The sequence below is a fragment of the Dermacentor variabilis genome, chromosome 3, assembly GCF_050947875.1.
Source record: "Dermacentor variabilis isolate Ectoservices chromosome 3, ASM5094787v1, whole genome shotgun sequence".
NCBI classification, from domain to species: domain Eukaryota; kingdom Metazoa; phylum Arthropoda; class Arachnida; order Ixodida; family Ixodidae; genus Dermacentor; species Dermacentor variabilis.
This window is the reverse complement of record NC_134570.1, coordinates 170,354,809-170,381,756: the sequence shown is the minus strand read 5'-3', so window position 1 is coordinate 170,381,756 and position 26,948 is coordinate 170,354,809. Positions and strand designations below refer to the sequence as shown.

At 46.2% G+C, this 26,948-nt stretch overlaps 1 long non-coding RNA gene across 1 annotated transcript; it reads right to left on the bottom strand.

The window, feature by feature from the left end:
- Positions 1 to 10,940: 10,940 nt before the first annotated feature.
- On the bottom strand, positions 10,941 to 18,504 carry LOC142576514 (uncharacterized). The gene is made up of 3 exons (XR_012826860.1): positions 17,743 to 18,504; positions 15,689 to 15,816; positions 10,941 to 13,665 (listed from the first exon to the last, which is right to left on the bottom strand). It is a non-coding gene; the product is annotated as an uncharacterized LOC142576514 (long non-coding RNA).
- Positions 18,505 to 26,948: the final 8,444 nt, after the last annotated feature.

Genomic DNA, 26,948 nt, shown 5'->3' with positions numbered 1-26,948 from the left:
TAGTTGACGAAAGCCTGGAGATCTGTGCAATAAACTGTGCTTCAATTAATTCGTCTATGGTATTGTGAATTCCGAGTTCAAGTAGTTTTAATGTGCTAGCGGATTGTGGAATACTGAGTATTCTTTTGACGCCGGACCTGATGAGCGTGTCGAGTTTGTTCTTTTCAATTTTGCTCCATTTGAGGTACGGTGCCGTGTAAGTAATGTGACTGATGAAGAAAGCTTGGAAGACCCTGAGTAGGTTGTCCTCCTTGAGTCCCCCCCCCCCTTTTGCTTGCGATTCTAGTTATGAGTGGCCTGCGCGCCCAGCTTGTTTAGCGCCTCTGCATTACAGCCCTTGGCGTTGATTAAAAGTCCGAAAATTTTTATGGAGTTCACCCTTCGAATGGGGTGCCCTTCTCATGTTGTAATTTCGACTGGCAGCGTTTCCAGAGGCTCGAGGTTCCTAACGCCCTGCCTCGACTGTCTGTAGAGGAGGAGTTCGGATTTGGTCGGTGACAGCTTGAGACCCTTGCACGTAAGAAATTCTTCCGTTACATCTACGGCCGCCTGGAGAGATTGCTCTAGATCGGCCAAAGATCCTCCCGGGGACCAGATTGTGATATCGTCTGCATAGATTGCGTGGCCTATTTTTGGGAGTGCGGCGAGCCTTTCAGAGAGTTTATGCATGGCGATATTAAATAGCAGCGGGGATAGGACCAAGCCCTGAAGGGTTCCGCAGTTGCCCAGTTCTATGGACCGCCCGAGAGTGTGCCCAGTCGAAGGAACGCTTTCCTTTCCGATAGGAACGAAAAAGTGTAATATAAAGAATTTCCGCCCTAGGTTGAGATGGGAAATTTCGTTCAAGATGTGTTTGTGAGCCATCTTGTCAAAGGCCTTAGCGAGGTCGAGTGCAAGTATACCTCGTACGTCCCGCGTCTCGTTATTGAATATAGATCTTTTCAGGAGAAGCATTGCGTCCTGTGTGGAGAGTCCGTTTCTAAAACCTATTAGATTATGCCTAAATAGTTCGTGGTTTTGGACGTGTTCGACGATTCGATTGTGTACTGCATGTTCTGCCACTTTGCAAATGCACGATGTTGGATAGATGGGACGCAGGTTATTTATGTGCGGAGGTTTCCCCGGTTTGGGGATCAGCACCACCTTGGCGGTGCGCCATCCCGACGGGACCTGGCCAGAGCTCCACACCTTGTTTATCTCTGCCGTTAGGATTTCGATGGCCTTGTCGTCCAGGTCCCGGAGGAGCTTGTTGGTAACCCCGTCTGGCCCCGGGGCCGGTCTTCCATTTAGGTTGAAGAGTACGTCTCTGATTTCTGAAATCGTAAAAGCTTCGTCTAATTCTGGCCTGTCTAGCCCCGTGTAAGCCGCTCTCGCGCTTATGGCTTGCGAATCTCCTTCCTTGACGGGTAGGTAAGTTCGCGCCAGGTCGTTGACAATTACATCGTTTGTGAGGCCCGAGGTGACCTGCTTATGTATGAGCGTGTTTCGAAGTTTTTTTGGACAATAGGAAAACAGATCGACACTTGCTCTGGCGGATGTGTCCACTGTGTCATCCACCATCACGGCACAGTGCCGCGCATCACGAACATCATTTGCGAGTGACTGGAGAACATCATTAGCTACAGTTTCCAACATGTCGCCTAAAATGTCGTGAGAGACTAACCTGTACGTGGTTCGGGACAGCCATGATTGCATTTCTGCAAGTCATTGGCGCGAAGTTGCAGAAGCTGTGTTAGATTACTTTCCGCATCATCATGACAACGTACTACCAATCCCTGGCACTTTGAATACTGCACTGAGGATAATGTCGCTATCAGCGCTTTCATGGCGTCTTCCATTTATTTTTGCCTCCCAATTACACGAGCAGTTGCTACATTCCTTCCCCACCCTTTTTTTGTTCAGCTTTCACAGCCGCGCGGTTCAGATTCGAGACCTCATGACTTTTGAAGAAGAGCTTTCTTCAGTTAGAAAACCCATTTTTGCACAAACGTCAAGCGAGTGTCCTTATACTTGGAAGTGTTTGGAGGAGAAATGTTCATCTCACAAGCAGCGCAAATGGTCTCAGAAAATACCTTGTCCACTGACGCATCTCATAAGAAGCCAACAAACACTGACACCAAAGACAACATAGGGGAAACTACTTGTGTGTAATAAATGAAGTAAACAAACGATAAGTTAGTGGAAATGAAAGTGGATGAAAAAACAACTTGCCGCAGGTGGGGAACGATTCCACAACGTATGCGGATGTTTTTGATAAGCGGATAGTTACAGCGGTTTTCTACAAACAATCCATGATAAAGTAGGCTTTGCCGGAGGGCGTTTTTGTTCACTACACGGACTTCAGATACCCCGCCTACGAGAACGCGCATGCGACATAAACAGCTTCGCTGTAAAGACACAAATAAGCGCGCCAATCGTTTGTTCGTTAAGAGCGTTTCAGTCTGTACGTACCAAGAACAAGTAGGTCGAGCTAAGTTCAAGGTGGTTGTTCTTTCTTCACTTCGGTGCCTACGTGAAGGTGCGTACTGATTTGGAACAGTAGACGATCGGAGAGCTGTCGTTGCCAGTAGGAACCCTTGAGGGTTAACTGGATTTGGAACTCTTGGTGTTGTCTTCCTTATCCTTTGTTGGTGCGAAACAAATCTAGGTAGCCGCGACATTTTAAGGCTACGCTATTCTTTCAACGATTAGACAACTGTATTACTTACGTCGATTTGTGCAAAACTGTACAAAAGAAGGCATGATGCCCTCTGACCCCATTGCTAATCTCCGCAACGAGGGGAGGGGGAGGGGTGCGAGTCCTCGAGCCCTCCAGCGCCCGCGTAGTCGGCGCCTGTGGGCTGCCACACAAGTAACAAGAGCGCCATAGCTTTTTCTATTCACAAAAGTCGTTGAAGTTGTTTGTCATATACTGCTTCATTATACCTAAGAAGCCTTTGTAGAATAGCACATAATATTTTGATAAAACTCTTGACAATTACTTTATGGCTTGAGTAAATGTGATGATTAGAAATAGCTTGCACCAAATTTTGATTCTGTACACCAAACTGTGTATCTGAAAGTGGGAGTACTACTACTCAATGGTCTTTGAAAAAGTCGGACGCATGTGTCCGATTGACTCTCTGGATTCTCAATCGAAAATTACTTCTCACCACTGGTTCCGCCAACCAAACTCTTGAAATTTTTTTGTGTGGTATATGGTAAATGAGGGGATGAGAAGTAGTTTCCAACCAATTAAAATTCTTTGGAACATACCACTAAGGTTCAAGAAGTGGGACATATTTGTCGCACAACCACTGCACGACTTCTCCGAAAAGTGGAAAAAGTGTCTGCTGATCTTCGAGGGTGTCAATGAGAAACTATATGTATCCACTTGCGTTGTAAAACGCACCATGGCACGAAGAACCAAGTGGCACAGCATCAGAGCCTCGAACACAAACGTCATGAGCGCCTTTTTGTGCTCCTCTGCGCTCACAAACAAGGGCGAGTTTTGCGGACTAGCTGTCACGTCAAGATATAAACATGGTGCTTATTATGAGCTAAAGTGGCAAATATAAGTGCAGGAAAGAGGAATAATCGGGCATTTTGAGAACTTGTTTTCCGAGCGAATGTGGGCGAAATTCAGGACGCATTGCAACAGTGAAAACAGTTTTCTAGATTTTGCGTGCTTGTTGCCACTTTGCGAAAGCTATTCGCGCCTTGAAGTGTTAGAACATTTAGGTAAATGGCAGCACCAAACAAATGAGATAAGGGAGCTCCTTTACTGCTTAGAAGCTTTTCGTCGCACATAATAAAGTGGGGCGTATATGTCAAATTGCCACAAAAATAGATAAAGTAAAAAAAGTTTAGCGGAACCAGGTTGTGCGCATTAGTGAACAGTTCAGTACGAAAGCCAGTCATCCTTGTTATTATCAGTTGTTGTCTTGTGCAATAAGTATGTCCTCAACAATATCATTAATTAGGCAAACAAAACGGAGCCCGATATTGAGCTTCGTACATACCTGATGTCACGTCCACCAGCAAAGGCTAACAATGGTCAAACAAAACAGGCAGACACATTAATCGCGAGTAGCCGGCTCTCTCCGTAATGGAGTGCTTTTTCCTGACGCGGCTTCCACCTTTTTCGGCCGCCATTGCATAGTTCTCGATGTGGAACCTTCACTTGTGTTTTTTTTTTGTTATTGCAAGTTCAAAGAACGCTACATTTACTCGACGTAACGCTAAATGATTTAAGAGGATTTAAGTATGCTCGATAGATGTAGGACCATCAGATCAAAAGATCTCTCCATAGATTGAGCAAAGCGAGAACGTGAAAGCCGGATCCAACGCTTCGACAAGTGGACTTGTCTTTTGCGATTTGACATATGCTTTCCTCGACACAGTATATATGGGTAAGGTTTTTCTATAGGGGGGATGGAGTTAATGCCGTAATTGTTTCTTACAGAAGGAACATTCAGTCGTATAAATTACATTGGAACAAGTGCAAGTAAAGCTAGTTTTCATTTCTTGTGTATAGCTACTCGCGGTGCTTTTAATGTTACGGTAACTTTGAAGGTGCCTGCAGGTTTTGCACTTTGGGCGGTAACATACCTTTATTACGGGGGAATTATGTTGGCTGATCTTTGCGTGCCCTGATGTGTCTTTAAAGTTTTCGCTGCGGCGATAGGTCACCTTTGGTACGCTCGCCACTTGATAATATTGGGCTATGCTATCATAGGATGTTGTTTATGTTTGGGAGGGCATTAGTATATTTTGTTATAATGGCTGGTGGCCTCTCTGATTCTGGTGTAGGCTCTTTCTTAGCTAATTCTGACTAAGTTGAGGCAAAGCGAAAAACAACAACATGATGACAAGAGAAGGCAACGAAGACATAGCGCTTTGTTGCCTTCCCTTGTCCTCGTATTTTTTTTTTGCGCTGTGCCTCAAGTTACGCAGTGCCGACTAGCCCACCAGTCTATTCTCTTGAACTTTAATCGTAACTGCCTCTTCAATCATGACGCAGCCTTATAAGCCTTGTAGAGATGAATTGTGGATAGTTTCTTCGGGCTAGCGTTGCTTTAAGGTCATTTAGGAGGTGGATATAATGGTAAAATCAAGCGGGAAAATCAAGCGGGGGGAATGAACAGTCGATATTACTGTTAAGCTGTATACGCCTCGGATGTCGGGATTTATTCGTCTCTGTCGACAAAGCAGACGACAGAAAACCATACCAAGAATTGAATCCAAAAGTGCATATCTTAATTGGAAGTACACATGCAAGACACACCGCAGTATACGGTTCAATAAAGCACAAGGCAGCTGTAAAAACCACATGTTAGATGATTAGGCGCGTTCGAACAGTACTAAGCACGTAACACGCGCCGCATGCGTTTGCCGGTAAAGATTACGGTTGCCTAAGCTGCAGTTTCCGGGAAGCGGCAACTGCAGAGAGCGAAGCAGTTGGTGACGTCAGAACACTTTCATATGTAACTGAACCCGCTTAGCAACTGATTTCATTTGTATTGTGATAGCGCTATGGGAAGGCCATGCATGCTTAGTACTCCCGAAGAGCAGCGTGAACGGGATGGGCGGAGATGGGAACCGCGACGTCAATATGCGCAAGGGCGTCGTGCCCAGGCTAGGCAGGACGCAGCAGTTCCTACCCAAAGCACAGGTCGTATACAGATTTAACTTTAGCTAAGAAACTCTCTAAATTATGAACGAAAAAAAAACCCCTCAGTGTTTACTACAGCGATCACAGAGCAATTGTTAATGTCGTTTCGAAGAAATAAAGTTTTGGTACGCCGCATTTAACTGTTTTCGTGTCAATCATTTCATGTAGTGCTTTGCTCAATCATTCAAGGCTACCCCAAATTACTGCATCGGATAAAATTATACCACAACTGTGCTGGGCAACCTCCTTCATAGCGGAGATTGGGGCTAATTTTTTTTACGGTTGTGCCATAAAAAACTTGATTGTTGCTTTTTGTATAATGTAGCAGATGCAGGCTTAATTATGTCTTTACTCTCGCAAACGATAATTCATATTCTTGACGCACTCTAACCTCTAGAAGCATCTGCGAATATTTAAACACACTGTCCAGTTGCATTTCTAAGCGATGAATATGTTGTTGCCCTGCTTAGTCTAGTTATTCTGAAAAAAGAACAATGCAAGAATTCTGCAAAACTTCCCATAATCAATCGAACCTCCAAGTCAAGAAAATAAGAATTATTTGAGGCCGCATTCAACCGTAGTGACAGCACCGATAATGTTTGAAGGTGGTTACTTCGCGAAAGGATTCGTGACCAGCTCCTCTACATCAGGAAATTCGATTGCATTTGCTAGCAGTATATCCCTGAAATCGGAGGTACGCACGCATGCGAACCTCTGACAATGACCTGCAGACATCTACCCCTTGAGCATTTCCTCGGCGTCCTTATCGTGCAATAAGCGCAGCGGCTTTTTTTTTTCTTGACATTTGTGTAATACCATTTGAGGAGTCCTTTGACAACACTGTATCCGCTGGATAGAGCGTGTTCAATGCATCATCATACCGTGGCGATTGTGCGGTCGCTCCTGTCGGCAGCTGACGTGACGTCGGCGATGAAGACACGTTTAAACAAGTGCAAAAACGCAAGCGCTTCTTTTCCGAGCTTGCACAACAGCTTTTCTACGTGGAAGCGCCGGATACGACGCACGTTCTGCGCTCCTGGCCAGTCGGCGCACGGCGGCGCAAGTGTGGTTTTATACACGGCACTCCGACACACTCCCACGTAAGCAGAAGAGCTGTGAGAGACCCTCACTGCGAGTTCCCGATGAGGCTCTGATGCCCAACCACGAGGAAGAGGAAAATACAACAATGTTACACTTTACGTTTGGCTAGCTGGTATATTTTAGCACCACATGCACAATCACACACACACACACACACACACACACACACACACACACACACACACACACACACACACACATATATATATATATATATATATATATATATATATATATATATATATATATATATATAGAACGCTCGTCCTGTCTCTGCACCCTATGTTTTTCTCTGATGTCGTTTTTGATGCTAAACCGCTATTTAGTAAAAGAAAGTAGATCCACGTGCTACAACTAAACTAATGTATTTGGCTACATTATTAGGCACGAACGACTTAGGATTTAAAGGCACTGTCTCCAGAAACACCCTGCGTTACAGGCCGGATTAAGACTCTCGCGAGGACAATAGCGGGGAGTAGTATCCGAATCCGGCTACTAAATAACTAGTTTTTACGGTAACGTATCCAGAATCGGCCTGGCCTTAATTCTGCTGCCCCCTGGATAGATGTGATTTAGTCGGTGAGAGACCAATACCGAAAGCGGAATGAGATCATGATATCATGGCATTGCGATTCGGCATCTATGAGCAGAATCAGAATTGATGAAATAAGCCTTTATCATGGACGCTCGCAGCGATTGCCCGAAGCGCCTTGCTGAACGCACGTCCTTGCCCAACGTGAACAAAACCCATGGAAACCGCTGAAAGGGCAAAAAAATGCAGAAAAACGATATGAACGCCACTGCTATAGGCACATTACTCCGTTATTTTTTGAGACAAAGCACACACAAATGTTTACGATTTCTTCTCGCAAGGCTGAAAACACTTTACTAGCATCCCAGAGCTCAAATATGCCTGATTAACATTGCAGTACTATACTACTCTTCAGTGCTATTCACGTGGCATTGTCTTCCGCAATAATGGCGACGCCGCAAGCAGGCATGTCGAAAACAAAAGCGATTGGACAGCGCTTTTTTTAGTCTTGTAGCATTAAGCTCTTCAGCGATTTATGTCCGAGAAGGGCACAACATATCAGTTCTATGGAAGTAGAAAGATAATCTGTTGTTTACAGAGAAGACCTCTTGTCAGAGATCAAAAGCTTTCCGCGGTAAGCATTTGTCACTCTGTGTTCGGCAACTAAGTATTGTTATGCATTCTTGAAATTAGCAACGTCGACATATTGTCACGTGGTGGTGACGTTAAGAACACAGTAGCAATACTGTGAAAGGCAAAACTAGATCATAGAGAAAGATTTCTTTGTCTATGACTAGATTTTATTGGGCGAACCTGTGCCCACAAAACAGGCTACACTTATAGCACAACGAAAGCGGCAAACAGAGTCGGCGAGCGTCGGAAATCTGATCAGCGGGTCAAGCGCGTCGGCTTTTATAGAGCAGTCGTCGAATGTTCCAGACTAATCGTTTGGACCCGCGTGCCTTCCACAAAGTTCTACACCATTCGCGTTACGCGATGAAATCAGATAACACAAGGTTCGGCGACAACAGACAGCCGGGTAGAAGCATCGATAACTTTCCAGAAACTTCGGATACATGCGGGCGCGTCCCGCGCTGTGCGATAACAGTTGTTAAGCGGCGAAACGTGGTCACCCGATAAAGATAAGCACACGTGTCAATACCCCCCTCTTAAAAAGCATCGACCCGATGCTGCATACAAACGAAAGTAATAAAGAAAAGCACCCGTAGCAAAGAGAACAATAAAATAAGGAAGTTCGTCAGCGTCCGTAAAAGGGTTTCAGACGCACCACGTGGACCACTTCAGATCGTGCGCGGCGCCGCTGTGAATGCGAAATTCCGTCTGGCACGACCTGATAGTCCAGTGCGCCAATACGTCGAATGACCTTGTAGGGTCCGAAATAGCGGCGCAATAGTTTCTCACTCAGACCTCCTCGGCGTATCGGTGTCCAAACCCAAACACGGTCGCCGGGCTGGTACTCGACGAGGCGTCGTCGGAGGTTGTAGTGTCGGCTGTCGGTCCTCTGTTGGTTCTTGATCCGTAGGCGGGCGAGCTGTCGGGCTTCTTCAGCGCGCTGCAGATAGCTAGCGACGTCAACATTCTCTTCGTCAGTGACGTAGGGCAGCATGGCGTCGAGCGTCGTTGTCGGGATCCTGCCGTAAACCAGCTTAAACGGCGTGATCTGTGTTGTTTCTTGCGCTGCCGTGTTGTAAGCGAAGGTTACATACGGCAGGACCGCGTCCCATGTCTTGTGCTCGAAGTCGACGTACATTGCTAGCATGTCGGCGAGGGTCTTGTTCAGGCGCTCCGTGAGACCATTCGTCTGCGGATGGTAGGCAGTTGTCCTCCTGTGGCTTGTCTGGCTATACTGCAGAATGGCCTGGGTGAGCTCTGCTGTAAAAGCCGTTCCTCTGTCGATGATGAGGACTTCTGGAGCACCATGTCGCAGCAGGATGTTCTCGACGAAAAATTTCGACACTTCGGCTGCGCTGTCTTTTGGTAGAGCTTTAGTTTCAGCAAAGCGGGTGAGTTAGTCCGTCGCCACGACGATCCATTTATTCCCGGATGTTGACATCGGAAACGGCCCCAACAAATCCACCCCAATCTGCTGGAATGGTCGGCGAGGAGGTTCGATCGGCTGTAGTAATCCTGCTGGCCTTGTCGGTGGTGTCTTGCGTCGTTGACAGTCTCGGCATGTCTTGACGTAACGGGCGACGTCGGCGGTCAGACGCGGCCAGTAATACCTTTCCTGTATTCTCGACAGCGTCCGGGAGAACGCCAGGTGCCCAGCGGTTGGATCGTCGTGTAGGGCGTGCAGTATTTCTGGACGCAGCGCTGAGGGTACAACAAGAAGGTAGCTGGCGCGGACTGGTGAGAAGTTCTTCTTCACGAGCAGGTTCTTTTGTAGCGTGAACGAAGAAAACCCGCGCTTAAATGCCCTAGGGACAACGTCGGTGTTCCCTTCCAAATACTCGACGAGGCCTTTTAGCTCCGGGTCTGCTCGTTGCTGTTTAGTGAAGTCTTCCGCGCTTATTATCCCATGGAAGGCGTCGTCGTCCTCGTCGTCTTGCGGCGGGGGATCGATGGGGGCGCGTGATAAGCAGTCGGCGTCGGAGTGTTTTCTTCCGGACTTGTATATTACCGTGACGTCATATTCTTGTAGTCTGAGGCTCCACCGCGCCAGCCGTCCTGAAGGGTCCTTTAAGTTAGCTAGCCAACACAACGCGTGGTGGTCGCTGACGACATTGAATGGCCTGCCATAGAGGTAAGGGCGGAATTTAGCTGTAGCCCAAATGATGGCGTGGCATTCCTTTTCAGTCGTAGAATAATTGCTTTCCGCTTTTTACAGTGACCGGCTAGCATACGATATCACCCGTTCAAATCCTTCTTTCCTCTGAACTAGGACGGCACCGAGGCCTAGGCTACTGGCGTCAGTGTGGATTTTGGTATCGGCGTCCTCGTCGAAGTGTGCAAGTACCGGCGGCGACTGCATGCGTCGTTTGAGTTCTTGAAATGCCTTGGCCTGCGGCGTTGCCCACTTGAACTCGACATCACATTTGGTTAGATGTGTTAGCGGCTCCGCGATGCGTGAAAAGTCCTTGACAAAGCGCCTATAGTACACACTAAACATTTTAACACCCTTAAGGGTGTAAATCAGTTTGTCGCCAGACGAACACCCTAAGGGTGCTGTTGTCTACACCCTACAGTTGGGGTGCCACTATAGCACCCTAAAGGAAGGGTGTCCAGCAAAATAAATTTAGGGTGTAAGGGTGCTCGTCCAAATTAACACCCATCTGTGTGGGTGTTGGAAGGGTGTACACCCTTTTATTTCTAGCGTGTATGGAAGGCAGATTCGGCAGTACACGCCTTCAATTACTACTATGTACAGCGATCCTCGCGCAACTATTGCGTGTGCCAGAAGGTTCAAGTTCGGCTACCAAACGCACTGTCGAACAGCCGGCCTTGAAGCTTCGATGGGCATACACAACACCTATACGTGTGGATCACATTACATATTAGTAATTCATGGTGTATATTGGAAAACCTGTCTTCGCTGCACAAATACAACCTAGCAAACTTGACACTTTTGAGCATGTATATCAACACCAAGGTTATCACGATTTCCATATCCAAATAATATGGAACACAGACTGGTAAGATATATGCTGCATTTTCAAGAAAACGCAAATATATTTATTGCATGCTGCAATACAGAGTACAACATATACATAAATCACATGAAATATAAACATGCACAATCACCAAACACATCGGTAAGTACAAGAACATGTACATTCCCCACAAAGGTACCTAAAATATATGTATTGATCAAATCTGTTATTAGAGAAGAAACTATGTATAGCGGCACTGAAAGAGCCTGGGTTGATTCGCAGTGTTTTGGGCCACATAAAGGAATAAATTTTTAGTATTAGGCTCCAGTGAACGAAAATTCAAGTTTTGATGCCTTAAAGAAAGGCATATTGCAAAGGTGAATTAGGGAAGCAATTGAAATGCAGAGCAAACGCACAAGAAAGGCATGTGTTATTTTGTACACTAATGTAATCGCAAAGCATTATGAAAAGTTTGGAAAGTCGATGTAAAGCATAACTGGCCAACATTTTTCAGACTGAAACAATACTTTCCAAGCATAGACATGCTTTAAGTGAGGTTTATGCCAGAAGCCTTATTGCTAATTTTCTATTTCCAACAAGATTACTTGAGCACAAAAAATACGTAGAATTTTTTAGTGCCTACATAGTTTGTCCTCTTTTGTGAAACGAGAGTTCTCTGGGCTAAAGGTGCTGTGTAGCGGTTTTTCTAACTACAATACCAGTTTCTATAAATTTTTGTTTTGTAACTCTAAGGCACTGGTACATATACAATATGTAGTTTGAAAATAGGTTCTTTTCTTACTATAAATCAAAAGAGTGCATATTCCACATCTACTAGTGCCTGGGTGCAAAGTGCAGTAGGAGGCCTGATAAAAACAAACCACTGTTGATTAAACGATTTTGCTGAGCACAAAATGTGGACAGTGTTTTAAAATACATAGTAAATTTCTAAAGTATTTGCACTTAGATGCAGTAATTCAAGATTAAGGCATGCTATAGCATGTGAGCATGCAAATTAGCAAATATGGTTTAATAAATTAGCCATACTCTGGTTACTAAAAGAACACAGGCATAGGCAGTCATGCAAAAGTTCAAGTTAAATATCACACTGTTAGCATTTGCCAGCAAATGGCCGTATCAAACATTATAATTATACTGAACAAGGGTAGTTTCTTGGGATAGTTTGCAATTAATGAGATAAAATTACGTACAGCTTGAATTACAAGAACTGCGAGAGATGACAGACTGCGCTGACTTCCAACAATATTTAATTATGTTGCCACATCATGTGTATTTGTACAAAAGCGGGCATGCGCAGAATATGAGTCACAAGGGGTGTCTAACAGCAAGTGACTGTACTAAGAACATCGCCCTTTGAAAAAAATAAACATTATAATTTCTATCTGTTGAGATACAAGACTTCACTAGGAGTCAGCACGATAGAGGGGTCACTAACGCACACACTAACCAGTTTTCTAGTGAAATCTGCTTCTATAGTTTCCCGGATGACCTGTGTCTCGCTAAAGCTTCCGTACCTTCAAAGAGGGGCACGCAGCCGCAGTCCCAGCAATGGATGCCGACGTGGCCTTGAATAGTGTTATGGACGTTGTTATCGTGCTCTCCTAAATGATTGTTTAGGCGCCTGCCTGTCTGTCCAACAAAGTCAAATGAGATATTGTAAAGCTTTGCCTCCTTAACAGCCTCAATAAATCTTGCTCACACGAGATGCAACATAGCGTTGCTGCACAGGCTGATTGCCTTTCTTGGGTTGGCTACCCTTTGGCCTTAATTTCAGGCATAGCGGAACAGCTTCTGAAGTGCACAAAACATGATGAGCGCGCTCGGTCAAGGAACCAGCCGGTTGAAAGACACAGGTTTGCAGTGCTACCGTATGTTCATGATGTCTCCCATAGGCTAAAAAAGATTAGGGAACCTACAGAAATCGCAGTCCTTTTCTCAGCCCCGGAAAAGCTGGCAAGGCTCTGCAAGTGTGTAAACGCGCCTGAATCACGTCAGAGTTGTTGCTCTGCCGGGCACAGAAAACGTTTTGCGATGTGTGCAACGAATGTGGTTTCCCAAATTCCCATTTTGAGGCAGTAAATATATTGGACAGATAGGCAGGCGCCTAAATGATCGTTTAAGAGAGCACTATAACAACGTCAATAACACTGTTCAAGGCCACTTGGGCATTCATTGCCGGGACTGCGGCTGCATGCCCCTCTTTAAGATACGGAAGTTTCAGCGAGACACAGCTCACCCGGTAAATTATTGAAGCTGATTTCACCAGAAAACTGGGTAGTGTGTGCGTTAGTGGCCCCTCTATCACGCTGACCCCTAGTGAAATTTTGTATCTAAACAGATAGAAATTGTGATGTTTTTTTTTTCAAGTGACCATGTTCTTTTTACAATGACTTGCTGTTAGAACACCCCTTGCGACTGGCTTTCATTTTCTGCGCATGACCCCTCTGTGTATACACACACGATGTGGCAACGCAATAAAATATTGTTGAAAGTCAGTGGAGTGTGTCTCTCGCAGTCCTTGTCCTTCACGCTGTACGTCATTTTTTATACTGAACAGCCAATATTGATTCAAAATTAGAAAAAATATAGTACACATCTGAGCTGCAAAAATGCAAGTGATGCAGCAAATGGCCTTTAGCTTTCCAAAAGAAAAAAATGTTCACGGTTAACCACGAGGTGCAGGGACTCCATTCTCTGAGCATCTTGACCAATAAATGCAGCGCATGGCATTGCTGGAATCTTGCATCCTGCATTAGCAAAATAAGAAGAGAATCATGAGAATTCAGCCCGTGCAATTACACACGTACTTTGCGGAAAAATGATAATTAATGTGACTGGGCAGAATGCACCGCTCAGGCAACTGGGCAAGACAAGTGAAAGGTAGGAGAAGTTTCTATTTTGCAAATTAAGGAATTGCATGTTACTGTGAATGCTAAACCACTATGTCATTGTGAACACAAGGTACATACAGCAGCAAAAACATAAATTTACAGTAGCCTTTTCACCATAGAAAATAAGAGTGAATAAAGTTTAAAGACTACCAATGACATCTCTCAACAACAGACATTTGTCCAAGAGTGTGTATGTGACCTTAATACAAAATTGACATTATGAAATCTGCAATATATCTGCATTACACTTTATAAGTACTGCAGGTGAGAAGCTTACGGGATATGGCACATTAAGAGTTAAATGCACAAGGCATTAAAAAATGACTGTTTTTACACAACATTATTACACTAGGAGACAAAGAGAACTGTTTTACAGAGTGTGCACACAAAATGAAAATGAGGGAATCCCCACTGGCATTCTCATTTGCCCTGAAATACATGCATCCAGCCCAACAATATCCAACTCTACAATGCAGTTTATTAGACACTTTCTGCATCCTAAAATTTATCGTGTATTTCTTATTTATTAATTTAGTAAGAATGGGCATTTTGGCATACTTTCCTCGAAAATTTAGCATGTGTGATTAACTATTTTTCTTAGAGCACGCCCCCTTCTTTCAATGGGTTAGCTTGGCAATGCACTGACAAGTAGTATTCCCTTATTTAAACTTATGATCCTTCCTCATGCTCCCACTTCATGCTCTAAACTGTGATGCCACTCCGATGCAGTTTATGTTAATCTGTGACTATTTACATGGTCCTTTCTGTAGCCTCTCAACTAGAGCCTGAAATTTCTTGTCTCCTAGAACAATCGTTTTTCTTGCCCAAAACATATTGCACGGTTACCCCTCATAGGGGGTGGGGGGTGTACTGTATATGAGTTTTCACATATTCAATGAACCTCAGAGACACAACCATTTCTCATCCTGTGTTGCTACTACCCGCATGAGTCACAATGGTTGTAAATTGGCTACCTGCCCTCTCTCGCTTAAAAGTACATTTTGCATGTGGAAAATAACCACAAGCATCACATTTCATTGAATGAGTGCTCCTGTGCATGTTTTTTTTTCCGTCCTGTAATGGCTAAGTTCAACATGGTCAAGTTGTTTGAAAACTGTCTAGCCTCAACCAATACTTTGTGTAGTTTCAAAATTATGATACATTCATTTTTCAAAACTTGTCCCAAATTCAGCACGACATTTTCATGATGCAAATGAGGTAAGGTTGTGCTCAGAGACTATGATAGGCCTGCTATATCCTGCAAAACTATGTGAAATGAAATATGCTTGCAATTTTCGTGAGCAGCTAGCTCAGTACAATTAGGCACATTACCTGCGGAAACGTTTCTTTAACGCTCTCGAGAGGTCCTGGTTTCTTGTAATTTCTTCAAATCCCTTGCAGTCTAGATTGCAATCCGGTGCATTTTGATTTTGATATTGTATTCAAAATAAAAACAGCTGAAATTTCAAGGTTTTGATAATTATATGGGAATAAATTAACGGTAGAAGAGTGTAATGCAATGAGCAAATAACAAGCTCATTGCAGAGAGTAAACAAATATTCCTTTCCTGCAAATAAATTGGTAGCAGGAAGGTCATACGAAATTAGCAGTGAATGCACAATAAAGAATATGATGCTACAATGCCCCGGCATTCTGTGAATATTCTTGCACAAAGAAAATTCTCATTATGAAAGACCATCAAGAAAATGCAAATGTATACTTTGGATCAGCAGTCATACCTGCAGTATGGACTGTACCATCGGCAATATTTACAATCACACACAACTGCACATCATATCAAGCTTAGGCGGCCAAGGAGCCCGAGTTTTAAATTATAACTTGACTTATTATATTACACTACACAACTATATCTACTTACAATGTTGTCTTCTCAACCGCTTTCAAGAAGACATTAACCATCTGTCTGAAGGCGAACGCAAGTGGCTTGCTCTTGATGGGGGGCGCCAAGGCTGGGCATTGTGAAATTGCTGCTACCATCTGCATGACCTGCGAGAAATGACACTCTAAGTACAAGATAAACAAATGCTATTAGAGCAAAAGACAAGATCATTGGCAATGAGCCTCGTTTTGGTTTGAACGAGAAAAGCCAAGAATATGGACTTTGTGCTGCTTACTGAAGAAGCAAGCCTCCTTCCAGATGTTGCAGTCATGCATTAAGATTGTCACACAGCTGCATGCTTGTATGCTGCTGTCGCCAGTACGCCAGTATGCTTTGAAGTTTATTATTTCAAGTTAAATTGATTATTGTGTTTTCTTGCCAATTCTTGGCAAACAGACCAGCAATGAAATAGCTCACTTACACACATACTCCCTTTTGAGGAGAGAATTCACACACACGCACGCATGCATGGGCGCGCACACACACACACACGCACACACATGCTTCTACAATATGAGCAGCTTCCTGTGCTTGACACACATACATTTTTTTTATCCTGTGTCACTCCTACTGCTAAGGCATAAAAAATCCTTTGTGTTACCAACCCCAAACTCCTCAACCTACAACACCAGCTTAAACACTTTCTCGAGAGCCAGGACAAGCCTTCTAGCTTCCCCAGTGCTCCAAACTGTAGTTACGAATTTCAATAGGGCTATAGGCGACAGCTCTCGAAGGGCATGCAAATTACTCGGAGACCTAAAGCTTGTATATGATACCTCTAAAGCACAACGCTTCAAATTTTCAAAATTCATTAAAGCTCCTGAAGACAATTGCTATATACGTAGAACGTCTCGAATAACCTGCCGCTAACAATTTCAGCGGTTGTCTGCATCAAAAGAAATGTGGGCTAATGGGAAATCCACGTCTTTAAAACACACAACCAGATTTCTTAATCATTTATTTATGCTCTGGATGTACCGTTCCTTTCACAATAAAAAACAAGGCTATTGATTTATCAGTGCATGGGAGGAAAAAGGACGAAGCGTATACTAGGCGCCTTCCCACTGGTCCTCCCGAGAAACGGCGCCTCTACAGCAGTTGTCCAGGGTGGCTTGAAACCAAACTCGGCTTTCAGGCGGGAACATTCGCTGCACCAAATCGGAAGAGTTTTATTGCGAGTAAAACTCTACCGGCCTCATGCAATACACACGCACGCACACAAAACGCACCCACACGCACACACAAGTATACGCACTCTCAAAGCGCAGACACAAAAGCGCGCACGCGCACATTGATGAACACAAACAAGCACACATACATGCATGCAGGCAGACACGCTAACACGTGCACGCACACACAGCGACCCACAGACAACACACTCACAAAACACGTACGCACTAGACACGCGCAAACACGCCGGCCCATACAAACCGGCTTGTACTGAACGCGCGCGCGCACACACACACACACACACACACAGCGAGCCGAGCGCACGCACGCACACACACACACAAAGCGAGCTGAGCTGAGCGCACACACGCACGCACGCACACACAAATCAAGCCGAGCGCGAGCACGCGCACACGCACAGACAAAGCGAGCCGAAAAAATGCTGAAGGCGTCCGGCAAGCAGCAACAGCAGCACGCGACCGCATCAGGGAGAACCAATACCGCGCCGGTTCCTTCGAAAGGTGGCTAGGCCAGTCCATTTACTACGCGACGCAAAAGTGGTCGACCACATTTAACTGAAGTGCGAACGACCGTATTACAAGCAGCCGCGCTGAACGCACAAGAGAATCACATCAATGAACGTTCAAGCGCTGAGAAACAAAGCGTAACTATGCAGGCGCACCACGCCCGATGTAGATTTCACAAACATTAGTCACACGGGACGCGATCGAGGTAGTTAACTTGCCCTAGTAGGAGTGCAGCTGCTCTTGCTCTTACATTAGCGAATTATGAATTATGCTACGAGATCACAGTGAGATATTTCTAAAGCGAACAAAACAAATACCAAATAAACGGGCACTTGCCTGAAAGTTTCCATCATGCCAGTACTACCGACCGGGCACGTTGCAACTTCTCGTTTCAGCCTTCGTGGATCCATCTTCCAGTGCGTACGAACGCTTTGCTTTGAAGTGGGGCACGAGTAATACACAAAGCATGGGCCACATCTTCTTCTACCCCGCGCGCAAAACTAATCACACGTTTAAAATTACTTCGCACAGCGCGCGACGCGAACGCACGCGAAAACGAGCATGATGGCGCAGCTTCCGCCTTCCCGTCCTGCCGCGCGCCGAAGTGATGGTACAGCGTCGGCCGTCACTTCCGGTCGCTTTTCATTGGGCATGGGGTGGCCGCGCAAATTGAACGTTTATTCTGACAGGTTTGCTTGCTCGCATGGCCGCCTGTTTGCTGCTGCTTCGTTGTGGTCTCTAACTAGAGCGGTGAGGCGGGTAGTTACTACTACGTTTCGTGCGGGGCATTTTATTTTGGGGTGGGGGGCGCAGTCTGTGCTGCATCACTGAGGGTACAGTACACAAATCGGGACCGTGAGCGAGACGATCGGCGCTCTTCTGCTGGTGCGATTAGATTATTCGCTGCGTCCGAACGAAGCAACTTTGCGAGGTCACAGCGTAGTTTCAGCGATATCATGGCTCGATAAAGACGCTCACATCTTGGTCGTGCGACAGCGACGCGTAAACATTCATGAGGAGACTGAAGACTGCGTTTGCAAGTGCGTATGCTCTGGATAAGAAATTACAGCTTTGACGACACCAGCCCTTAATATATAGGCTCAGCCTTACAAGCTGTATTTGGGGATGCACTTAGAAAGCAGATCAGTAGCTTAGTAAGCCTCTGAATGAATTAGGCAAGGTACGTGGAAATTCGGGTTTGAGAACTTCCAACGTGATCTCGCCTCTATAAGTCTTCTTTATGGATTCACCATGCAAATTGTATGTTGATGCCATTGTACAGCAGAGGCTCGTCCAACAGCACGTCCCTGTTTGTTCAGCAATGTATCCAAACAGCTTCTTCCATTTCACCACTTTTTGTTGGGCTATTAAGGGCACCGAAATATTAGTGCAGAATTGCGCAAGTTGCTCTCGTGTTTTCGCTCTGCTACTGCAGTTTTTCTAGAAGTGTTTAATTGCATGTTAATATTCCTGTGAGCACGAAAAATAATGATAATGGAATTGTAAGTGACAGGGCGTTCTTTTTCTGGATGATACATTTTTGGAGTGGCCGTCATGCCAGTAACATCAGAATCCTTGAAGAAATATCGACAGTCACTTAGGAATGGGAAAACTTAATCGCTTCACGCATCTACACTTGCAATTGTCACGTGACCATAATACGTTAGTTCATACATTGTCACGTGTTCTTCACAATACTACCTTAATCTCCCGTAATCCACCGTGCTATAGTTTGTACGAACCTTAATGCAATTTATTCCACCCTTATTCACATTATTTCACATTATTTACCCATAATTGCTCATACTTAACGTTGTTGTATTTACTACCTTCTGTATCACTACTGACGTCATACAAGACGGTGATGACTTCACATTTTATTTATTTATTATATATATTCAAGGCCTAGTAGGCACAACAGAAAGAAGTGGTGAAAATATGCAATAATTGCATTGCAGCGCAAAAATAGAAAATCAAACCATAAGATAATTTGAACGGTGACCTTGAATTAGTGGTGTCACAAATTGAGACTGTTGAGGCGGGAAGGCGGTTGCATTCAGTGGCTGTTCTTGGCAAAAAGGAAGAATGGCACATCTATTTTGTGTTGATGGTCGATGCGAGACGAGAACTTGGTGTGGTGAAAAGATTTTCTTTACGGGAAGGGTTAAATTAGCATATTCTATGAAAAAGACAGAGACGAAAGTATTTGCGACGTAACCAAAGGTCAGGTTCACCTAGTGTTCTTTTCATGGACGTGACGCTAGAATGAAGTGAATAATTTGAGAGAATAAAACGGGCGGCGCGGTTCTGAATGCTTTCTGAATGCTTTCAAGGGAAATGACAAGATTGGCATGAGCAGGGTCCCGTATGGATTGTTGTTGCGGAGAACGCCACCTTTCCTACCTGAAAGGCCATGAAACGCTTTCGCATTAAAAATGCAATACATACATATATATATGTATCACATTGCTCAATGCGTGGACGTGTACACGTTACTCAGATTTATGCATCAATACGTTCAACACCCTTCAGGCGTCGATTTAACACCCTTCTTTGAGCAAAGTCACACCTTATGTGTGGTATCCACCCTTGTGATAGGGTGCTTTGGCCGAAAAGGGTGCTAAAAGGGTGTGGGCATGGGTGTAAATGCCGAAAGCACCCCTATTAACACCCATAAGGGTGTAAATATGTTTAGTGTGTAGGCACACATGCCAAGGAATCTGCGCACTGCCTTCTTGTCGGTTGGCTGCGGGAGCTTTGCGATGGCAGCTGTCTTCTGTGGGTCGGGGCGTACTGCTGATTTGCTGATGACGTGGCCTAGAAACAAAAGCTCATCGTAAGCGAATCGGCACTTTTCCGCCTTCAGAGTGAGCCCTGATGACTTGATGGCCTCTAGTACTGTCGCAAGCCGCCTCAGGTGATCGTCGAAATTTCCGGCGAAGACGACGACGTCATCTAAGTAAACGAGACAGGTCTGCCACTTCAATCCTGCTAAAACCGTGTCCATCACGCGCGGGAACGTTGCAGGCGCCGAGCACAGTCCGAATGGCATAACCTTGAACTCGTAGAGGCCGTCTGGGGTGATGAAGGCCATCTTTTCGCGATCTCTTTCGTCTACTTCTATTTGCCAATAGCCAGACTTGAGGTCCATTGACGAGAAGTATTTAGCGTTGCAGAGCCGATCCAGTGCGTCGCCTATCCGTGGGAGGGGGTATACGTCCTTCTTCGTGATCTTGTTCAGACGACGATAATCGACACAGAAACGCAGGATTCCGTCCTTTTTTTTCACCAAGACTACAGGAGAGGCCCACGGGCTTTTGGACGGCTGGATGATGTCGTCGCGCAGCATTTCGTCGACTAGGTGCCTTATAGCTTCGCGTTCTCGCGTCGAAACTCGGTATGGGCTCTGGCGGAGAGGTCGAGCGCCCTCTTCGGTTATTATGCGATGCTTTGCGACTGGGGTTCGTCGAATCCTTGATGACGTCGAAAAGCACTCTTTGTATCGTCGAAGTAGACTTCTGAGCTGTTGTTGCTTAATCGCGCGCAGACTTGGATTTATGTCGAAGTCTGGCTCGGGAACTAAGGTCGTCGGGGTAGATGCGGCGGAATCCGAGAGGACAAACGCATTGCTGTTTTCCATAATTTCCTCGATGTATGCGATCGTCGTGCCCTTGTTGATGTGCTTGAAATCCTGGCTGAAGTTTGTCAGCAACACTTTCGTGTTTCCTCCGTGCAGTCGGGCGATCCCTCTTGCGACGCAAATTTCACGGTCTAGCAGTAGACGTTGGTCACCTTCGATGAAGCCTTCTACGTCAGCGAGTGTTTCGGTGCCGACCGAAATAACAATGCTGGAGCGAGGAGGGATGCTCACTTGATGTTCGAGCACACTCAAGGCGTGGTGACTACGAGGGCTCTCCGGCGGTATCGCATGATCTTCCGACAGCGTTATGGACTTCGACTTCAGGTCGATGACTGCGCCGTGTTGGTTGAGGAAGTCCATGCCGAGAATGACGTCTCGTGAACACTGTTGGAGGATAACGAAGGTGACAGGGTAAGTGCGGTCGTGAATGGTAATTCTTGCCGTGCACATTCCTGTCGGCGTAATCAGGTGTCCTCCAGCGGTCAGAATTTGAGGGCCTTCCCATGCAGTCTTAACCTTCTTTAACTGGACGGCGATGTGTCCACTCATGACTGAGTAATCGGCGCCTGTGTCGACTAAGGCGGTGACTGCGTGGCCGTCTAGAAGCACGTCGAGGTCGGTGGTTCTTTGTCTTGCATTGCAGTTGGGTCTTCGCGTCGGATCACGGCTGCGTCGTGTTGAACTGAAGCTGGTACGTCGCATCGTCAAGTCGTCTTTCGTCTGTGTAGTCTTGGCTTCCTCACTTCCTCGGGACGGCGGCGTGTCGTTATTATGTCGTCGAGATGGTTTCTTCGGCGTCTTCGTCGGCGGCGGAGGATCTTCGTCAGTTCGACGAACAGCAACCGCACCTCCATCGGTTGCTGGCTTTAGTTTTCCGGATATGGGCTCGCTGACCGGCCCCGGGCTGGGCCAGTGTATGGTCGGCGCTGCGGCGACAGGTAGCGGCCTGGTGATGGCGAACGCGACGGTCGTCGAGAGCACCACTGAGTAGCGGCGAGGTAGTCGGCGATATCCCGGGGGCGTTCACCTTGCTGCGGGCGCTGAGCGTTCACGGCGAAACCTCGCAATCCGATCTCCCGGTATGGACATCGTCGGTCGACGTGACCCGCTTCTCCGCAGTGGTAGCAGAGCGGGTGGTGGTCAGGAGCGCGCCAAATGTCCGTCCTCCTCGCGTAGGTGCGCTGGACGACGGGTGGTCGTGCTGGCTGCGGCGGCGGCGGACGCCGGAACTGCGGCGTGACAGGGCCCTGGCGCGGTCGCGGAGGGGGACCTTGTCGGCGCGCGACGGCGGCGTAGGTCATCGCTTGCGGCTCAGGCTGCGGCGATTCAGGGGCTACTCCAAGCTGTTGTTGGAGCTCCTCACGCACGGCGTCGGCAATCAAAGCCACTTGAGGCTGTGATGATGGGAACAGCTTTTGTAGCTCCTCCCGCACGACAGCTCGGATAGTCTCGCGTAGGTCGTCGGTGGCCAGTGATTGAACCCCGGCGTAGTTTGTATAGTTCGTGCGGCGATCGAATTGCCGGTTCCGGATCTCGAGTGTCTTCTCAATGTTCGTCGCCTCACGAAGAAACTCTTCGGCGGTCTTCGGTGGGCTTCTTACCATCCCGGCGAAAAGTTCCTCATTTACACCACGCATCAGTAAGCGGAGTTTCTTCTCCTCGGCCATATCCGGGTCGGCGTGGCGGAACAAACGGCTCATTTCTTCCGTAAAGATGGCGACGTTCTCGTTTGGCAGCTGCACTCGGGCGTCCAGCATAGCTTCAGCCCTTTCCTTGCGCACGACGCTTGTAGAGATGCGTAGGAAGCCGGTACGGAACAGGTCCCACGTTGTCAAGGTCGATTCCCTGTTCTCAAACCAAGTTCTGGCGGTGTCTTCTAAGGCGAAGTAGACATGCCGCAGCTTCTCGTCGGAGTTCCAGTTGTTGAATGTTGCGATTCGTTCGTAGGGCTCTAGCCATGATTCCGGGTCTTCAGTCGCTGCTCCATGGAAGGTTGGTGGGTCCCGAGGTTGTTGTAGGATAACGGGGGACGCTGGGGCAGCTATTGGGGTTGTCTTGACCACGATCTTCTTTGTCGTCTCAGGTAGAAGTCCGTGCTCTGGGGGCAGTCCTTGCAGTATGCGGCTAGCACGCTGGTCTTCGGCGATGTTGGTTCTGTCCTCGGGCTTCGGGCTTGGATCACGGCTTTGCGGGGGCGTTCGGTACATGAACGCACAAGCACCTCCACCAGATGTCACGTGGTGGTGACGTTAAGAACACAGTAGCAATACTGTGAAAGGCAAAACTAGATTTTATTGGGCGAACCTGTGCCCACAAAACAGGCTACACTTATAGCACAACGAAAGCGGCGAACAGAGTCGGCGATCGTCGGAAATCTGATCCAAGGTAAATATACCTGGTAGCGAAGCTTACATAGGAGCCCATACGTTCAAAACATGGAGGTCCATCGGCTGTTCATGGAGCTTAGCGCCATCTGTATGTGGTGGGAACACTTCCGGCGGAAGAAAAAGTAATGTGACGCCATGTCCGTTAAAAGCAGAAGTGACGTCATTTTGTTTTCGAAGGCGCGAAATTTGTTTTGTTGGTCTGCATTTGGAGCTATTTATTCAAATGCCCCGCCATTCGACTTGATGGGCGTTTCGAGCTTTCAGCGCGGAAAGCGTTGCAGGAAAAGCCAGTCGTACGGTTGTCAAAATCGCACCCCTGCACAGAACATACTTTCTTTGGAGGCCGACGAAAGCTTTAGGTGTAAAGTGCGGATCCTATCTTCGGACGCCAAGCCCGTCGGCAGGCGCAGTCGCACGCAAACTACACAATTATCTGGCTGTCCTAACTCACTACTTTTGACTGAACAGATTAAGAAGCGATGAAGCTACCCGCGTCACCAAATTCAGACAAACTTCGACAAGCAAGAAAGCACAAACTGTGAGGGGGGCGTATTTCAACAGGTCAACTTTACGAGTGCGCCTTTCTGCCCATTTCAATACGTGCATTGCATTGCGAGTGATAGTGGCGTCAACGCCCCCTCTAACGAGGGGCGCTGAAAATAAATACATTTATTAATAATAATAAAATGGAATAAACTTGTATTTTCTTAACTGGTCACGAATATATATAATTGACCAGGAATTTTATTTTCGTTGAATGAATCTAACTGTCTCACTTGAATTTAAAAAAAAAAGCTTTTTTTCTTTCCCAATGTTTGTTCCCTCCAAACATAGTCGCGCTTCAATCGCTGCTCCCATAACCCCCCTTGCTGATGTCGGTGACGATCTGTACTGAACCGTTTTTCGCCCGAAGCTTCGCGACCTATTTGGATCGACCTTGTCTGATCAGCGGGTCAAGCGCGTCGGCTTTTATAGAGCAGTCGTCGAATGTTCCAGACTAATCATTTGGACCCGCGTGCCTTCCACAAAGTTCTACACCATTCGCGTTACGCGATGAAATCAGATAACACAAGGTTCGGCGACAACAGACAGCCGGGTAGAAGCATCGATAACTTTCCAGAAACTTCGGATACATGCGGGCGCGTCCCGCGCTGTGCGATAACAGTTGTTAAGCGGCGAAACGTGGTCGCCCGATAAAGATAAGCACACGTGTCAATATCCTGACCCCCACCTTCGATATTATTTGTAACGGAACTGCATTGCTTGGACTCCTGTTAAAGCGCTTGCTTGAGTTCGTTGTTTTTTGTATGTGCCAAGCGTGATCCTATACTTTCACAAAATGTTTCCGAGTAGAAATATGAATGCAGTGGTGCCACGTTCTTCGACCGGTAATATTTAAAAAGAAAAGATGCCACAAGCTATGGCACAGTCTATGGTCGAACAGCTTTATGGATATTTCGCTGCATGCTTAACTTGTCGCTATGACTACGATCTAAGGTGTAAGCGACTATCCCAATATCTGTGTATGAGAGCATCTGCTATGGAAAATTTGATGGCAGATGCTATTCTAACGACAGAACGTCACTTATATTCGACATAACTTTTGCAAGTGCACAGGTTCGACAGGCTTCAAATAAAGCAGCGTTATTTGAAGCCTGCCTTAAATTTAAATTTAGCACCTAAGCGATTAGGGAGACATAATAAATGTTGTTTTCTATGTCTTGGGTTTAGGCTCGTTGAAAAAATCGAAGTCAAAAACAGCATGACTTACGTTTTCGGTTCACCGAATTTAACCAAAAGCTTTCTCGATTTTAGCATTATTGCCTGAGTATTTCTTGAAAAGGGTAACTGATGCGTCATGACCTTAACTAACAAACATAAGTGGCGGCAATTAATTACATGTTTAAAGAGCCGGTCTGTCTTGTGCAGGATATTGTTTGCAGATTGCTGAGGGTGCATAGATTTAGGGTGAATAGCAAAATATTTTGAAAATATTTTTGCTGTAATACGTCTTAGCTTGAAGGTCAGAAGTGTACACATTGCAGTTAGGGAGATAATATTAGTTTAATACATTTTTTGAAGGCTTGCAGCATAGCCAAATAGGCATTAAGAATGACATCAATAATTCTTAAGCCCAAGGAGCGCAGGGATCTACAGCCTCTTTTCAAATTTTAAAGCTTCCTACATGCCACAAAGGGACGACTGCGAATTGTTGTGCTATATGCAGACATGCCAGAAGCCAACATGTAGACAGTTGCCACCAGTGCGAGTGGCAGCAGCTGACAAGATGTGACCCGGCGTTCAAACTGTACAGAAATAGTCCTGTCCGCTTGCTCTGTTGAAAATTTATTGATGCATTTCTATGGAAACAGGATTGATACTACTGATACTTAGTGAAACAAGTGAGCGCTAATTTTATAAGCCCTACAGTATACTTTATTAAAACTTATTAGAGCCCATAAAGCAGTACCGAACAAAGAAAACTTTTGAAACAAATGTACTGCGTGTTTATGGATATGTCTGCGAGCCACCAATAAATTTCGGCTAATTTTGTTCAGATGATGTGGTTCTAAAGAAGTTATCGTACTAAACCGAACCACATTTTGTTTGTTTTTCATCAAATGGGAGAACATTCGTATATCTGCACATTGAATATAACATGACATAAGTCCTTTCATGTAGAGATATAACATGGCATAAGCCATTTCATGTAGCGTGTGATGTAAGGTGTAAGGTTGAGGTGAAGTGGTTGAGGTTTGTGCCTCCAGAGCCCGTTCAACCCTTTTCTACTTCATGTGAAAGTCCCGCCACAGTATTGCTTTGGGAGAGAAGCTGCTGCTAGGGGCGCGGCCGCTTGTGGTTGAGGTTTGTGCCTCCAGAGCCCGTTCAACCCTTTTCTACTTCATGTGAAAGTCCCGCCACAGTATTGCTTTGGGAGAGAAGCTGCTGCTTGGGGCGCGGCCGCTTGTGGTTGAGGTTTGTGCCTCCAGAGCCCGTTCAACCCTTTTCAACTTCATGTGAAAGTCCCGCCACAGTATTGCTTTGGGAGAGAAGCTGCTGCTAGGGGCGCGGCTGCTTGTGGTTGAGGTTTGTGCCTCCAGAGCCCGTTCAACCCTTTTATACTTCATGTGAAAGTCCCGCCACAGTATTGCTTTGGGAGAGAAGCTGCGGCTAGGGGCGCGGCCGCTTGTGGTTGAGGTTTGTGCCTCCAGAGCCCGTTCAACCCTTTTCTACTTCATGTGAAAGTCCCGCCACAGTATTGCTTTGGGAGAGGAGCTGCTGCTAGGGGCACGGCCGCTTGTGGTTGAGGTTTGTGCCTCCAGAGCCCGTTCAACCCTTTTCTACTTCATGTGAAAGTCCCGCCACAGTATTGCTTTGGGAGAGAAGCTGCTGCTAGGGGCGCGGCCGCTTGTGGTTGAGGTTTGTGCCTCCAGAGCCCGTTCAACCCTTTTCTACTTCATGTGAAAGTCCCGCCACAGTATTGCTTTGGGAGAGAAGCTACCGCTAGGGGCGCG